General features: G+C 42.8%; 1 long non-coding RNA gene across 2 annotated transcripts; it reads left to right on the top strand.

Moving 5' to 3' along the window:
• The first annotated feature begins 408 nt into the window (after nt 1-408).
• Nucleotides 409-15,303, top strand: LOC111813264. 2 transcript variants are annotated; one of them, XR_002818568.1, is made up of 3 exons: nt 409-435; nt 751-825; nt 14,754-15,303. It is a non-coding gene; the product is annotated as an uncharacterized LOC111813264 (long non-coding RNA). The 2 variants fall into 2 exon arrangements; XR_002818567.1 differs by lacking the exon at nt 14,754-15,303 and adding an exon at nt 5,981-6,646.
• Nucleotides 15,304-15,503: the final 200 nt, after the last annotated feature.

The raw sequence follows: 15,503 nt of genomic DNA, 5'->3' as shown, positions 1-15,503 counted from the left end.
TTAGTCTGAAATCTGAAGGCCAGAAAGCTGGGGGAGCAGATGGTGTTACTTGCAATTGGAGTCTGAAGACCTGAGACTTGAAGAGGGAAAGGCTGTGAGGCTCAGGGAGGATGCAGTTTGGGGTGACTGAGCCATTGGTGTAAGCTGTGGAGCCTGCAGGCAGAAGATGAGTGCCCCTCTAAGAGATAGAGTAAATACAATCTCCCTCCCCTTGTTTGGTTCTATTTGTGGCCCCAAAGGATTGAAAGAAACCCAACTACCTTGGTGAGAGGGGATCTTCTTTGCTCAGTGTACCGACTCAGATGCTCCTCCATTTGGGAAACACTGCTACAGACTCTCAGACAATGTTTCGCCACATAGCTGATGGACGCATAAGACCAAGTATCACCAGAGTGAAGGAGCAGGACTCTTAACAAGCAACTTCCTATGACACAGGTGGGGAATAATCTAGTCTTTTTTGTCATTGAAGTTTCTGTGACCCTTACTTTATCTTATTGCATTGGGTTTCTTTCTTATAGGGCAACATTATTCAGGGACTGATTATCACATTCCATCTACGTGCCAGCTCCGTGCTGACCAGGGACTCGAGAGGAGTGATAGGACCTTGCTCTTGAATAGCTCTGGGGGCCATTGTTACAGGGAATTTGCAGTGCTGGCTGGGAAAGTAAAGTAGATTCAAGAAGCAGACTTAGGAGAGGTAAACTCAGTAAATACAAAAGTCTTCTAAGAAAAGCTCTATTACACTTACAGTGAAGAGGAAATTGGCTTGAGGAAATGGAACCCAGAAGCAGTTGTGTGTGGATGACTCCATCCTGGGAAGCGCAGGTATGTGGGTCGCCCCTAAGCCACTGCTAAAAGATAGTGGTTGTCTCGTTATGTCTTAATATTCTCAGAGGTGGAGTCTGCACAACTTCCTCACAACACTTATGCTCAGGATGTTTTCTTTCTTTTTTAATGTATTTTTAGTACACGGTCTACAGGGTCTCGCTACACAGATCAGACTCTAGTGGTCCTCCTGTTTTCAGCCTCCCAAGCACTGGGATTACCACTCCCAGTCTCAATCGCTGTCTCAGTGTGCCCCAGGGGCAGGGCCGACACAGCAGGCCAGGGGATCAAACCCCCCGGCCCCTGCGTCTGCCTCAGCAGGCTTTTAGTCCACTGAGCTATCTGGCTGGCTCTGCTCAGGATGTTTTCTAATGTCTGTCCTGAATCCCTCTGATTGAAAGTTGAGCTCACAATCTCTTGGAGAACAGCTCTCTGCTGTTTGAATATCACTAATGATTGGGAAGTACTGTGTATGATGCTCTCCCTCCTCATACGTCTATGCTCCTTCCTTTCCAAGCTCTACTATTTTCAGCCCCTCTAGCCATGAATGGTAACATTCTGTGTTTTTCTTGTTGCATATTTCACATTTCACAAATAGCTGCACCATGACCTCCACTTCCACTATATAAACGAAAGTCTTTGGGCTTATTCTACCCTTCTCCCACATGTCAAATTTCTAAGGTTGCACATTGTTCCTTTAGGTTTTTCATTACTTCTTCAAATTTTCATTCTCCTACAAATTCTCAATTTTATTTCATTTTGTTTTCTGTATTTAGGACAGGGTCTACAGGATCTCACTATTAGATCAGGCGCGCACCACCATGCCCAGTCTCAATTGCCATCTCAGCCTGCCCTGTGGGTGGGGCCAGCACAGCATGCTGGGGATTGAGCCCCAGACCTTGTACTCTGCCTAAGCAGGCTCTTTAGTCTGCTGAGCTATCAGGCCAGCCCCAAATTCTAAATTGTACTTGAAAGGCCAAATATTTTTATCTTTTAGCTAGGTTGAATTTCCTTCTCACAGGCTCAGTATCATGCCCTCAGTCCAAGCCTAGGTGGACCTTGGCATGTTCATTTCTGTCTGTCTTTCCAGCGCTCTTTCCTGGGTGAGGCTCCACAAGAGAAGCTTTTGCTTAATGGATGGCAGATGGACTGAGAAGGAAATGCAGACTGTTTTATTTAAGAACCTGCTGCCCTGAGAACACCATAATTGAAAGAGTTATTCAGAGATCTTCCTGAAGAAAGTCTCAGACTATTCCTCCTCTATGCACTGGAAAACACTTGGGTTACAGTTCATGCATCTTTCATAAATGTGTATCAGGGCAAGTTAAGGCTGGCTGTCTGATTTATGTCTAGAAAGCTGGAATCACATCATTCAGGATGTGAAAAATCTGGGGAAAAATTATACCCTTAATGCTTTGAGTGCTTTTCTGGGTTGCAATTTCTAGGACCTGGATCTTAGGGGTGCATTATTGCTGTTGCTTATAAGAAAGGAGCAGATGGAAAATAAATATACTCAGAGGCTCTAAGGCTATTACTGATCAGGAGGCAGGTAGGCAACAGGAAGGAAATACAGGGAAACAGTTGGAGAAAGACATCTAACTTTGGTCTCCTGGGCAACAAGGCTGGACCTGCCAGATGGCTGGTCCCAGGGCTTCTGCACAGGGAAGCCCTCCATGGTGGCTTGGGGGACATTCTAGCCATATTTGGATGGAGTCTGAGCAGTTGTATCAGAGTCTGACAGTGAGTTTCTTCAGGCCTGAGGGCTGCAGGAGGCAGGGCTGGTGAGCACAATGGCGAATGGCAGCAGTGATAACCAAGCAGCTCGTTAGAAAGTGCTTTTCAGGCCAGGGTCAGAAGAGAACTGTGTACAAGCATGCAAGGGACCAAGGATGATATTGAGAAGACTCAGTGACACCAATGAAACAACTGAAGTTCAAAGATCTTGAAGAGATCTCCCAGTGCCATGTACCCAGTTCTTCCGTACTTCGCAGGGCCAACAACTTGAGGATAGAATTGGCTCCCAATAACACTTTCAAGTAGTATTTTTTTCATCTTCGCTCACTGACTTTTGGGAATTTTGTAAGTTCTAAAATCCTTCATAATAACACTGATAATTATAATGGTCATCATATTTTTAAAATAGCTACCATTGTTTAAGCTCTTATTATGTGCTATTTGAAAGTTACAGTTATCCAAACACTCAAGAGTGATATTTGAGAAAATGTAGTTCAGAGAGATTTAATATTGTCCACAAGATAACACAGCTTTTAAGTGGTTGATCTAAGGTCATATACAATTCCAACGTTGCATATTTGCATTAGGACGAATCAGGGACTATGCTAAGGTATCCCTGGAGACATCCTCATCTTCACTGTTCACTGCAGTGTGCTCAAGCAAGGCGCTCCAGTGAAGGAAACACAGGGTGGACTACTTCCCCGAGAGGCACAGCCTGCTGCTCTGGTCTCTTCCACAGAGGTCATCAATAAAAGTCTCTTTAGCTTTCTATGCATTTCTCTGCCTAAGAACCTGGACAGAGACCCAGGCAGGTTGGAAGGGCTCCAACAGGCAAGGTCTTTGTTCTGTTCAAATTTGCTCTTCTCTTCCACCAGCTATTGCTCCTCTTTACACAAATCATCTTGTCTCTCAGGTCTTCCTCCCAGCGCACACGCCTTCACCTTTCACCCAGATAGGGGCCAGCAGCCTAGATAGACATGACTTTATACCGAGAGACCCATTATCTGTATTATTGGAATTATTAAATAAATATTCTGTATGTCTTAGATGTTCTCTCATTAAATTGTATTTTTAAAGGCAATTTATCTTTTCATTCCCATACACAGTATAGTGTTTGCTGTGCAGTTTTTAAGTTTATAATGTGAATGAGTATATGAATGAATGAATGAATGAATGTAGGTAGGTAGACAGAATTGGGTGCTTCTAATTTCTTCTGATTTTAGATTGTATTTTTACTAGAATCCCAAAATAAGGCTCCTATTTGGCATAGGGTGCTTTGTACTTTCTGTTTTCTTCTTGTTTGCCTTAGGTCATTTTTTTTTTTTTCACCAGAATATTCTTCAGTAGAGTTTTGTGTGACTTCTGCCCTTACTTCATTCAAATACAGCTAAAATCCCTGGAGAGACCTTTCTGCACATTTCCACTGAAAATACTCTACCAAGGTTTTCCACCTCCTCACCCCAATCTATTTCTCTCCGTAGACTTATTGAATGTTTGCTCACTGTCTCTTTTGCTCATTAAATTCATGAAATTGAGGCCTCTGCTTTATTCCCACCTATGTCTGCTGTGCTCTTAATGGTTACTGGAAGGTAGTAGCAACTCAGTGAATATGTGCTGAAGAGGCAAAAGGCTCCCGACCAGTGGTATGTGTCCTTGCTCAGGTGCCCCATCTTTGCCAGGCTTTAGTCTGGTGAATATAGTCAAAGTTCCACAGTCTGATAACATCAAAAGTGTTGACTCTTCAAAAAAGTTATTTATTGATCTCTCCTTGAAAATGTGCATGAAGAGTTATAAACTCTTAGTTCAGAGTCCATTATTTCCTGGTATTTACAGCAGGACCGCCTCATGATGAATGACAACTTATATTAAAAACCTTGTTTGTCTGCCATTATTGAGGAATATGTAGATTTTTGGGCAGTATAAAATTTTAAAATACTCTTAAACTATTTTGTTGATGTGAAAATACTTCATAATTTTTGGATCTTTGCTTCTGGACATATAGAATCATAAAGATTACATGTATCTTCTCATCTGAAAGAAATGAAAACCAGGACAGAATATATGACACAGTGGTTCCCAAGATCCTGGATATGAGGCAGTAAAAGACCTTGATCTCTGTTTGGAAGGCAAACAAGGTGATTTCTATAGTTTCCTCAGCTTACTATCTGTAGAGAGCTTCTGGCCCATGGTACAGGGAAGGAAAGCCAGGCCAGACCTGAGCAACCTCCTTGTGTTTGGGGGCTTTGAATGGAAGTCCAGGTGAGCCACAATTAGAGTCGGAGGACCAAGCCCTCAGTTCATGCGTATGTAGACCCACCCGAATCTCAGAGAGAAACACTTACAATGAGGAGGGGAGGCCTGTCTCTGGCCTGGTGATGGAGAGTGGAGACTGTTCTTAGTGGCACAGGTGGGATGTAGCACAATTCTCAGGTTCAAGTGAAGGAAGCCAAGCAAAAAGTGTACATAGTGTATGATTCCATTTACAGGAAATTACAAAATTAAAATGAATCTATAATGTCAGAAAACGGATGAGTGGTTGCCTAGCAACTGGTCTTAGGGCAGAGAAATGCAGGACAAAGGCACTGTAGAGGACAGGGGTAATCTCTTGGAGGCAGTGGGCATATTCATCATCTTAATTATGATGATGGCTTTGCAGAGATGTACATATATCGACCCCCAACTAACTTTATATATGTTTTATTATACTAATTAGTAAAACTGATAAAAATATGTAATCAATGTTCCCTAAATTCTCAAACATTTCCTTCATCTTTCATTTTTCTTTTTTTTGACCCAGGAATTGAACTCACTACCTTGTGCTTGGCAGTGGGCGTTGTGCCACTGAGCGATATCCCAGTCTTCAGCCTCCTTTTCTTAAGAGTCAATCAGACATGATTTAATACTTTTGGAGTATCTCTGGTTCATCAGTTGGAATATAGACTGTTACTAGACTGCCTCAGTGTGAACTCAGGAATGTAAACACTTGAGCCTAGCTAGAACTGGGATGTTGGTCTCCCCTTGAGTTCCTTGAGCTTCTGTTTTTGCTGTCAGCATTCAAGAACTCCTGCCAATAGCTTGGCCTCCTCCCAATTGAAACTTTATGTCAGGCTTCATTTGGCTTCATGTGCATGACCAAGCCCTTTCACAGACTAGAGCCTGGAGGTGGCTCAGCAGGTGCTGTTACCATACTTACTGTCCAGTACTAAGGAGCTCTCATTCAGCTTCCTTGGGCTGCTCCTCGCTGCCTTCTCTCCTTCATTTCCAAGATCAACCTGGACAGGTGGGGTGAGTTTTGCTTTTCAAAGACAGGGCCAGGGCTCATCCTCTGGTCAGCAAATGAATGAATGAAAAGGGGTGAAAGTATTTAATAACCTGACTTACACAACTGCCTTTTGCTTGTCTGTTTATTGTCTTTGATTAGACCAGCTCTCCAGGAGATTGCACTGTGGTGCTTATGAAGTGGATGTTAGACACCCGTGCTCCCAGTTGTTAGTTTCATCGCACAGTGAACATCAAGGTCCCAGAGGTGACAGGAACAGCAGCGTGATTGCCATGGACAATGGCGTGAACCTCTTTCTGGTCTAGAAATATGGCAATGGGAGTTATTTGTGTTGGCTAGGCAGAGAGCTGCGTATTTTCAGATTCTTTCACTCATTTGCATCATCCTAAAGCTTTGAAGTTACTTTGGTGGCCTCTTTCTCATTTATTTGGAATGCAGCAAGGATTTCTCTGCAGGCTTGTTGCGGACAGCCTCTCACTGAACTTTTCTGAGAACAGGCATGCAAATGGCGTGTTTCATGTCTGGTTCAGCCATTGATTTGGGCATGTGATATTTCCTGGAACATTGTGTCCTGAATAAAACAAAAGGCTCCAAAATGCAATCTCAGAAATGGACTATTTAAATGTCCCTGAATGAGGAAGCACAGTCCAATTATTTCTGTCTCCTGGAGTACACAGAATGTACAAATCTATAGCTGGAGGGTTAGTGCTTGACTTGAAGAAATGTTACATTTTAGAAAAATTCCTTTTGAGAATAAATAGAAAATATAAAGCATGACATCTGAAAAATTGCTTGCTTAAAATGGCCATAGAAGGTGTCACATAAAGCAGAGTAAGAGACATTTTTTTGATTTCTAGCATTGAAATATTGGTGTCTAAAAATGAATTGCTGTCATAGAAATAAATTTGATTTTGCTCCTGCTCTAATAAAAACAAACTGAAATAATCCTTCTGAGGTTGATAGCTTATTTAAGCTTTTAATTTTACATTGTGGAAAATTATTGTTCTATTGTATTCATTAATTAAGAGTCTGTCTAGGGACAGCCTTGCTGATTTTGAAGGCTTGATTTTGTGATCCTAAGACTAAGTTCTTTCTTCTTGCCTGGATAAAAAGTAGCATGCAGCACCAGCCACGATCTTTATACCTGTGATATATCTGTGTCTTTCATGGTGTGAATCTCTGGTTGTCTTCCCTCCTGTGGGTGAGGTGCATTTTCTCTGCTGTGTGACATTGTGTTTGAAGAGAACAGAGCAGAAGTGACCACATGGAAGTTGTGGGCCTCAATTTCATGTGAGTCTACTGCATTTTGGCTCTGCCACTTCCACGGGACAATGTGCCTAAACCTCACCTGCCCATGAGAGGAAGAGGACGAGGAACACACATAGCACCTAGTTCCACTGAGCCCGGGCCTTGCCACACACACAAGGGCAAGTTAAGTAAAGGTGTAATGCACACCACTGAGATGTGTTTGTTATGCAGCAGTATTGTAGCGGTATCTAACCAACACATCCACAGACAAAACTAATTTCAACAAGAGTGCCTAAAAATACTTATTCACTGTGAGTTTTCTAAACACGTATAACAAAATGTTTTGTTTGCTTTTTTTGTTGTGGATTAGGATCTCAGGTTAGAAATAATCATGACATCATGACATCAATTTCTTAGAAATAAAGAAATAAGACCATAATAGGATTAAATGAAATTAATATGGAAAACTGCTTTTAATACAGTTCTTGCTACCTAGTAGGCATTCAGGAAGAATTTCTTTAAAGTATTAAGAAATGAGTGGGTGGAGATGCTGCTTTCCTTTTTTCCCCCTTTACTAATTTACAAGAAAGTCAAAACATTTAAAGAAGAATTTTCAAATAGAAAATCAAGCACAAATAATTCACAAATCATTGTTTTAAGTCAGTAGTTCTCGAATGGATGTGATCCCCCTCCCAGGAAATGCCTGAGGACATTTTTGACTGTCATAATGTTGTGTGTGTGTGTGTGTGTGTGTGTGTGTGTGTAGGGTAGGGAGTACTGGTAAGTAGAAGCCAGAGGTACTTTTTAAAAATAATTTTATTGAGAAACAAACATCAATGAGACAGTTTCACAACCAATTACCGGCACCTTAATACATTGCATATTGTTGTCTTAGTGGTTAGTCATTGTACAAGATGCAGACATGATATTCTGTCTCAAATATTATTAAGAACAAACCTCCCTATTCATTGAATTAAGAGAGTGGAGCTGTATGTCTCTGCTAACTATTTTGAGTATACACATACAAAAGGGTCGTTCATTTCTGTTCCACTTTTTTGGTTAGTTTTGTCAGAGAAGGGCATTCCATCGTCATTTAAATATTGTAGTTGCTTGAATTCAGCATAATCTCCCAATAGAGTCCAGTAGTCCATAATAATAGTGGGTTTTCCATAAGACTGGCAATGTCCAAAGTTGTTGACTTGAGTCCAGAGGTATTTCTGAACATCCTACAATGAACGGCAGTCTTCCATAATGAATGTTTATTTAATCCAAATAATGGTTGTGTATCCTTTGAGTGTTTTTGTATCCTTTTTCTTGCAGGTTCCTGACATGTCTTTCTTTTCCTTCCTTTCTTTTCTTCTTTTTTTCCTTCCTTCCTTCCTTCCTTCTTCCTTTCTTCTTTCTTTTTTCTCCTTCCTTCCTTCCTTCCTTCCTTCCTTCCTTCCTTCCTTCCTTCCTTCCTTATCCTTTTGAGACAAGGTCTCACTATGCAGTTTGGGCCGGCCTTAAACTCACTTCGTAGCCCAGGCTGGTCTCGAACTTGCGAGTATTTTCCTGCTATACCTTGCCAAGTGCTGGGATTACAGGTGTATACCATCACACCCAGCCTTATACAGGTGTTGAGCTAAAGGTTTTTGAAGTAAGAAATTCTTACAAGCATGAGCCAAAATACATGATACTCTTGTCTGAATCAGAGGTCACTAAAAGTCTGAGCGCAAGACCCCTCTTTCATATACACCCTGGATAACCTGCATCAACTTTGAGTAACTGTCTGAAATAAAAATCTTTAAAAATTACTGACTTGATATATTCAACCAGGAAGGAAAAGTACATCTTAATTCTTGTGCCAGCTCTAATTAGCTGACAACAGCTCCCTGGAGCACTGCATTAAGGAAGGTCCTGAGGCCGATGGTGAGGAGCCAGGTGGACACAGTAGTGGAATTGTGAATGCAACACCTTTGCTACCTCCCGGAACACTTTTTGTCTTGTTCATTGTGGCCTAGGATGGCTTTGCATATGAGAGAGTTTGCACACAGGAGCGATGCCGTCTGGAATTGAATCTTGGCTCCGGCACTAATTTTTAATCTTGGGTAAATTATGTAGGCCTACAGTATTTCCTTTATTTGTGAACTGCAGGTGATAATATCTACCATATAAAAGTGGTGTAAAGAAAAATGGCTACAGTCAACCTATAAAATGTTTAAAATACTCTCTGGCTTTTTGTAAGTATGGTTTATTATTGTCATTAGTATTAGTATTATAGATAATAAATAAATTATATTGGAATGAATATATTCAGCTGTTTTATTACAATATTTTTTTCATGTATAGGAAGTTCTGGTCATGTTTTAAGCCTGCTAATCAATTTTTAGTAAGCTCAGGTGTACAGTACTCAAGAAGAGAATCATATCCAAAGTATTATTTTCTTTTTCTTTTTGTATTTTTTAGTAAGGGTCTACAGGGTCTCACAACATAGATCAGACTCATAGTGATCCACCTGGGTTCAGCCTCCCAAGTGCTGGGATTACAAGTATGTTCTACCACGCCCAGTCTCAATCTCTGTCTCAGCATGCCCCAGGGGCAGGGCTGGCACTGCAGGCTGGGGATTGATCCCTGGTCACTGCGTCTGCCTAAGCGGGTACTTTAATCCACTGAGCTATTTGGCCGGCCCTCAAATATTTTCTATTTAGTATCTACCAATCCAAATTACAGAAAAATTAAATCATCAGGATCTACCTACTATATAATGTGACTCATTTTCTTAGCAAAATAAAAAGGACGAGGTGTTACTAGCTCCTCTGAGGGACGCTATTAAATGCAGGAGCATGATATCATTAAAGGTGAAGTGAAAAATTCTGAATCTTTGACATTTATCTCTATACTTGAATCTATACATTGGACTACTACATTTCAAAGGGAATTCTAATGATTACAGAAATTTTTTTTAAGGATGGTATACTTAAATAAACCACACAACACACACTGTAGGTGAGCAAATGAACTTGAATCTTATTCTTGGGAAGAGGTTTTTAAAACTTATGAGAGCATGTTTCGATTTGTTTATGCACATTTACTGCAAGCGGGGAGCAAGCAGTCATCGATGGTGCAGTTGGGGAAATGGACTGGACTGGAGCTTGCTCTGAAGTGAGTCTTGCATATGGCATTTTGGGCCACTTCCTAACATCAATACTTGTGGACCTGAAAGGATCTCTCTGAGACCTAAAAGGAAATCTACCCAAGGAGAGAGCATTTCGGGAGACTGTGCATTCTAAAATTCTTCCTTAAGATAGACTTCTCTTTAAAAATAATCATTGCCATTTTTCAGGAACCAAATCATATGTAACTGAGTTTGTATTTCCTACTGGAAAATTTAAAGAATGCAACTCATGTGTGGTCTATGCCCACTGTATGAATTTCAGACCAGCAGCGGCACTTGGAGCTTGTTAGAAACATAGACTCTCAGGCCTGACCTCTGAGCTCCCGAGTCAGCCTGCATTTGACCCAGGTCCCCGCGAGGTGTATAAATGCATTAAAAGTTCCAACAGTGCTGCTAGAGGTTGCTGGACAATCTAATAAGATGAGAGAGACTTTCACTAAGCACCAGGGAGGAGAGGTGGTTGATTCCAGAGTTTAGACTGGTAGTCACTTAGATAAATACAATTTGGATAGTGCCGCAATAAAAATGTTTGCTCAAATGGCATGTTGATTTTGTGAAAAGAAAGTCAGCTGAGAGAACTCAAATACAGAAAGTCAGCTTCTGATCTCTGTAGGTCCTGCTGCTCCTGTCCCATTACTTATATAGTTAGAAAGGTAATGTTTCCAAGGTCTGATCTTATAGCCAGACAAATGCTGAACCGAGAATCTGACCTGTTTAGTGAAGTAGGAGTTGGATTTTCATGGGGGAAAGTGACCTAATTACAGGGTCACTAAATTCTTGCCAATTTTCACAGCATTTGCTTTTCAGTTCTCTGGGGAGAGTGAGGTTAGGAGAGTCAGGAAGGGCAGGTCATGGCTGCTGAATGAAGTCTGCAATCACTGGTTAATTTAAAACAAAACAGCCACGTGGCCATCCCACGCACAATCATGAGGCGGCCTGCTGCAGGTGTGTCTGCTACAGCTGATAGCCAAGAATATTTATCCTCTCCTGGGTTTAGAGCACTGCCAGAGGTAAAGCCCCTTTTCCTATGGCTTGTCACGAACTACTGGTGACAGAGGGGCTCCCGCCTCCTAAGAAAGAGCAGACTAATGAGATGTGACTGCTGCTTCTGGGTAGAGGCCCAGGACTGATGCTTGCTGCAGCAACTCTACTGACCCCAGTAAACTGATGTTTATCGATGGTCTGTTGACATAACAAACGAAGAGTTTGTGATTTAGGCATGTTTGTAAGCCCTTAAATAAATATGGTGTTTTCTAATAGTCTATTTTGTAATTCATCTTCAATACACCCACTGCTTCCCTGGAAGATTTTCCATTGTGTTATTTACAAAAGGGCTCTGTTGAAACAATAATGTGTATCTAATTTTTTAACCACCCTTCCCCCTCCACCAGCAAAGCTCAGCAATATACGAAACCTGGATGCTGTAACTGAGTTTTCAGTTTTAGTGCTGTTGGAGGTGGACATAAAAGGATTACATCAGAATCCATCTAGAAACATTCTACTGGAAATCAGACTAAGCTGGCGAGGAACAGTCGTTGCCTTGGTGAGCTTTATTGCCATTTGTGGATGTGACTGGCTCTAGCCACCTGCCACCAGGGACCTATAATGCAAGCACCATGTTCAAGCCTCTCTTGGAAAAAAAAAATCGATAAAAGAGCAGAGACATGAACCCTGAAATAAATTCTAGAGGCATTTGTGCCCCAGCCATGAAATGATACCAATAACTCCTTAGTTGCATTAAGAGGACAATAAAGGGACTATATCAGCTTTTTTTTTTTTTAATAACATGTTAGGGCCCTTTTTTAAAATAAAAAATCATCAAAAACACAACAGGGCACACCACAACAGCTGTCTGCCCTCTGCTTTCCATTCATGTCAGACTTTACCTTGAATTCTTTCACTTTGCCGCAAACAACCTTGATGACTGGTTCAGCGGTACTCTAGGGTCACTAAGTGGGTTGGCCCACCTTGTGCTCACCCTTAGATCTCTTCCTGCTCCGTGACCTCATCCTGGCCTTCTCAGTTACTCAGCTGTTGCTCATCTTCCAGCTCGGCTAGGTTGCGTCCTACACCTGCTTGCGCTGAGTATCACAGAGCGCGTGAGGACTGACAAGTCTCCACTCGGCCTTCTTCCTCCAAGGAGCTCTGCACACTTTTGGAGATGTGCAGGATGAAACCAGGGGCTCGGTTGGGTTAAATGGTAAGACCTTACCGGAGGGGGAACACTGGATGGCAGGAGTAGTTAGCAAGGGGGTCTGCGGAGAAGCAGAGCTGGGCTCTGCGAGGAGGCAGGAGGCGGAGTCCGTGGGCTAATGAGTGTGGGGCGGGTGCTGCGGTCCAAAGGCAGGGATGTCTGAGCCGAAGCTACGCGTGACAGGGGGCAAGGGGGGGACCATGGGGGAGGGGAAGGTGGAGAAAATACTAGAGAAAAACTTCATCTGGAGAAGATGCATTGAGGCGCACAAGCAGCAGGGTGGCTCCTCCGGTGTGAGAGACGGGGAGGGGAACGTCGTGGGGGTAAAGGGGAAGAGTTTAGGGGCTCTCCCTTACTTTGAAGATTCTTCCCTTCCTTCCTTCCAGCCCACTTTTCTTAGGGTGTGCTCTGGGGACCACTGACTTCGGATTTTTTTTTTTTTTTTAAGGCAGATTTTGGGCTTCTACCCTGGACCCGCTATAGATTTTTAGTAATTCTTTGTGGAAAACTGAGGCACAGGGAGCCTAAGTCACCTGCCCCATCGTTGCAAGGCTGGGGTTTGTGCTCAGCCTCTGAGGTCTACTCTGCGTCTCTTTGGTTGTTCCTGTTCTCGTTTCCTCTCACTGCTGGGTGGAGAAGCACAGCTGGTAACATCTGCGCGGCTGTGGCCTTCGTGTTTTTGCCTTTTAAAAAAATATTTTCTTTTTGTTTTTGTTTTCCTTGTGGGACAAACAACATATTAACAATAAGGGGAGAGAAAAAGAAAGCCATCTATGTTAATCTCAGGGATTATTTTCATAAGTAATGTTTCAGCCTAGCTGAAGAGAGAGAGAATGTGAGAGTGACGCATGACCAGGCGCAAGGTTTAAGTGTTTTTTTTTGGTGGAAACTGGGGGTTGAACTCAGGCCCTTGCACTTGCCAGGGAAGCGCTTATTCCACGGAGCCATCTCCCCAGCCCCAAAGTTTCAGTTTTGTTTTCACTTTTTAAAGGACATCTGCCCTGCTGGCCCCACCAGCGGGGCATGCTGAGATGGCAGTTGAGACTGGGTGTGGTGGCATACGCCTGTAATCCCAGCTCTTGGGAGGCTATAAACAGGCGTATCACGAGAAGTCTGATCTAGCAGTGAGACCCTGAACACCCCGAACACCCTATAAACCCTTCCCTGAAAAATACCAAAATAAAATAAAATAAAGGATGTTTTCTTTTTTTTTTTCCTATGGCTGTTGAGGTGCCAATCAATGAGAGAAGACGCTTAGCCTTCTTGCCCTCTTTCTACCTTCCCACTCACTGGAAGTAAGAATTAGTCTAGCAATAGGGGCTGGTGGGATGGTTCAGTGGTCTAGGGCACCTACTTAGAACAAGCTTAGCGAAGCACAGGGACCGCGGTTCAATCCCCCAGCACCACATGCCAGCCCGCCCCGCCCCCTGGTGGGCTGAGCTGGCCACATACACACACACACACACACACCCCAAAAATAAATTTAAAAAAAAAAGGAAAAAAGAATTAGTCCAGCAATAGCCTTGGACAGAGAGGTAAAAGCCACCTGTTGTGGAAGGCAGCACCTCAGGGGCAGCCCAGGCCACTACTGAATTTTTGTGCCATTATGTAGGAATAAATATTCTTTTCTTTTTCTTTTTGGCAACAATAAGAAATGAACCCAAGACCTTTGCACTGAGCTACATCCTCACCCCCCCCCCACCTGTTTAAAAACAAAAAAAAAATTTTTTTGAGACAGAATCTTGCTGTGTCACTAAGTTGCCCAAGCCAGGTTTGAACTTGCAATTCTTCTGCCCCAATATGTGTCTTATTTAAAAACCCAGAGCAATAGCATCACAGGTAGTTATGGGTAGTTTCTGCAACCTTCCCACCTAAGTTCAGTTCCAACTCTCCCATCTGCTAACTAAACAAACTGTTTAAACCTCTCTGTGCCTCAGTTTTCACATTTAAAATGGGTGCGATGCAGTCCTTTTTCTCCCAGGATGGTTGCGAACATCCTACATAGTGTTTAGAATATTGCCTATGTAGGGTAATTGCTCAATTGACTGATTATTATTGCAGGGATCTAATATGTATTTAAATATAATTAGTAAACATCAGAGAAGAATGATGACTAACACAAATTTGGCTCCAAGGGACACGATGCCTTCTGTGTGGCAGAGAAGTCAGAGGCAGAAAGGCAGTTTCCCACTGGCCCCAGATCAGCTCTGTAATAAAAGGAGATTTGGAGCCAAAGGAGGTGCGCACTCTACTGTGGGCAATAAACAGCCTATAAAAAGGCCGCTGGAAAAGGCATACTATCTGCTTACTTTCAGAATCCAGTAAAGGCAAAGACTAAGGCCTGCGTGGACATCCTCTGAGGCCATCAGCATGCAAGAGCATCAGCTACCCTGTTGTCACCCTGGGGACAGTGAGAAGCAATGGGAAGTGCTGGCCCGACAGAGGACGGGACCTTTGCTGCCTGCAAGCTGCATGTTTTCTCTGACCTCCATTTCCCCATCCATAGGAGAGGGTTTGGCTTCAAGTCCAGGTTCTCAGGTCAGCACTACCTGGAGGATTTCTTTGGATTTAAATGGAACTCATCATGAATCTTCAGTGTTTGTTTCTAACACAACAGACAGATATGCATTGATATGCCAGCCCTTCTCTTCAGAGCCTGATGCGTTCAGCCAGGTAAAGACATCCACCTCACTGTGTGGATCGTGGTTCAAACATTGTTTCATTCCATGCACACTTACATGCCATCTCCATGGCAGGAACTGGCTACATGGTGATGAACCACTCAGAATATCTGCCTCCTGGTGCTCATAGTAACCTGGCCTGGACAAGCAGCACAAAGCAGCCAAGGACAGAATACACTGTTTGGAAGTTGTGCAGGGCATTCTGAGGAAAGCCCATTAGCCTCACTTGGCAGATGGTCTACTAGGAGGTGTTGGGCACTCATGTACAGGTGGGAAGGAACCAACAGCTTGCAGGGATGGCAGAGCAAGGACAGGGACCCAAGTGATGGATCCTAGGCAAAGTAAAAGTTGCTTATAGCCAATTTTACTTTAAAGACAAAATGG

Source organism: Octodon degus, unplaced genomic scaffold, assembly GCF_000260255.1.
Source record: "Octodon degus isolate 3935 unplaced genomic scaffold, OctDeg1.0 scaffold00177, whole genome shotgun sequence".
NCBI lineage: Eukaryota > Metazoa > Chordata > Mammalia > Rodentia > Octodontidae > Octodon > Octodon degus.
The sequence above is the reverse complement of the archived record's forward strand: the minus strand, read 5'-3'. Positions and strand labels throughout refer to the sequence as shown.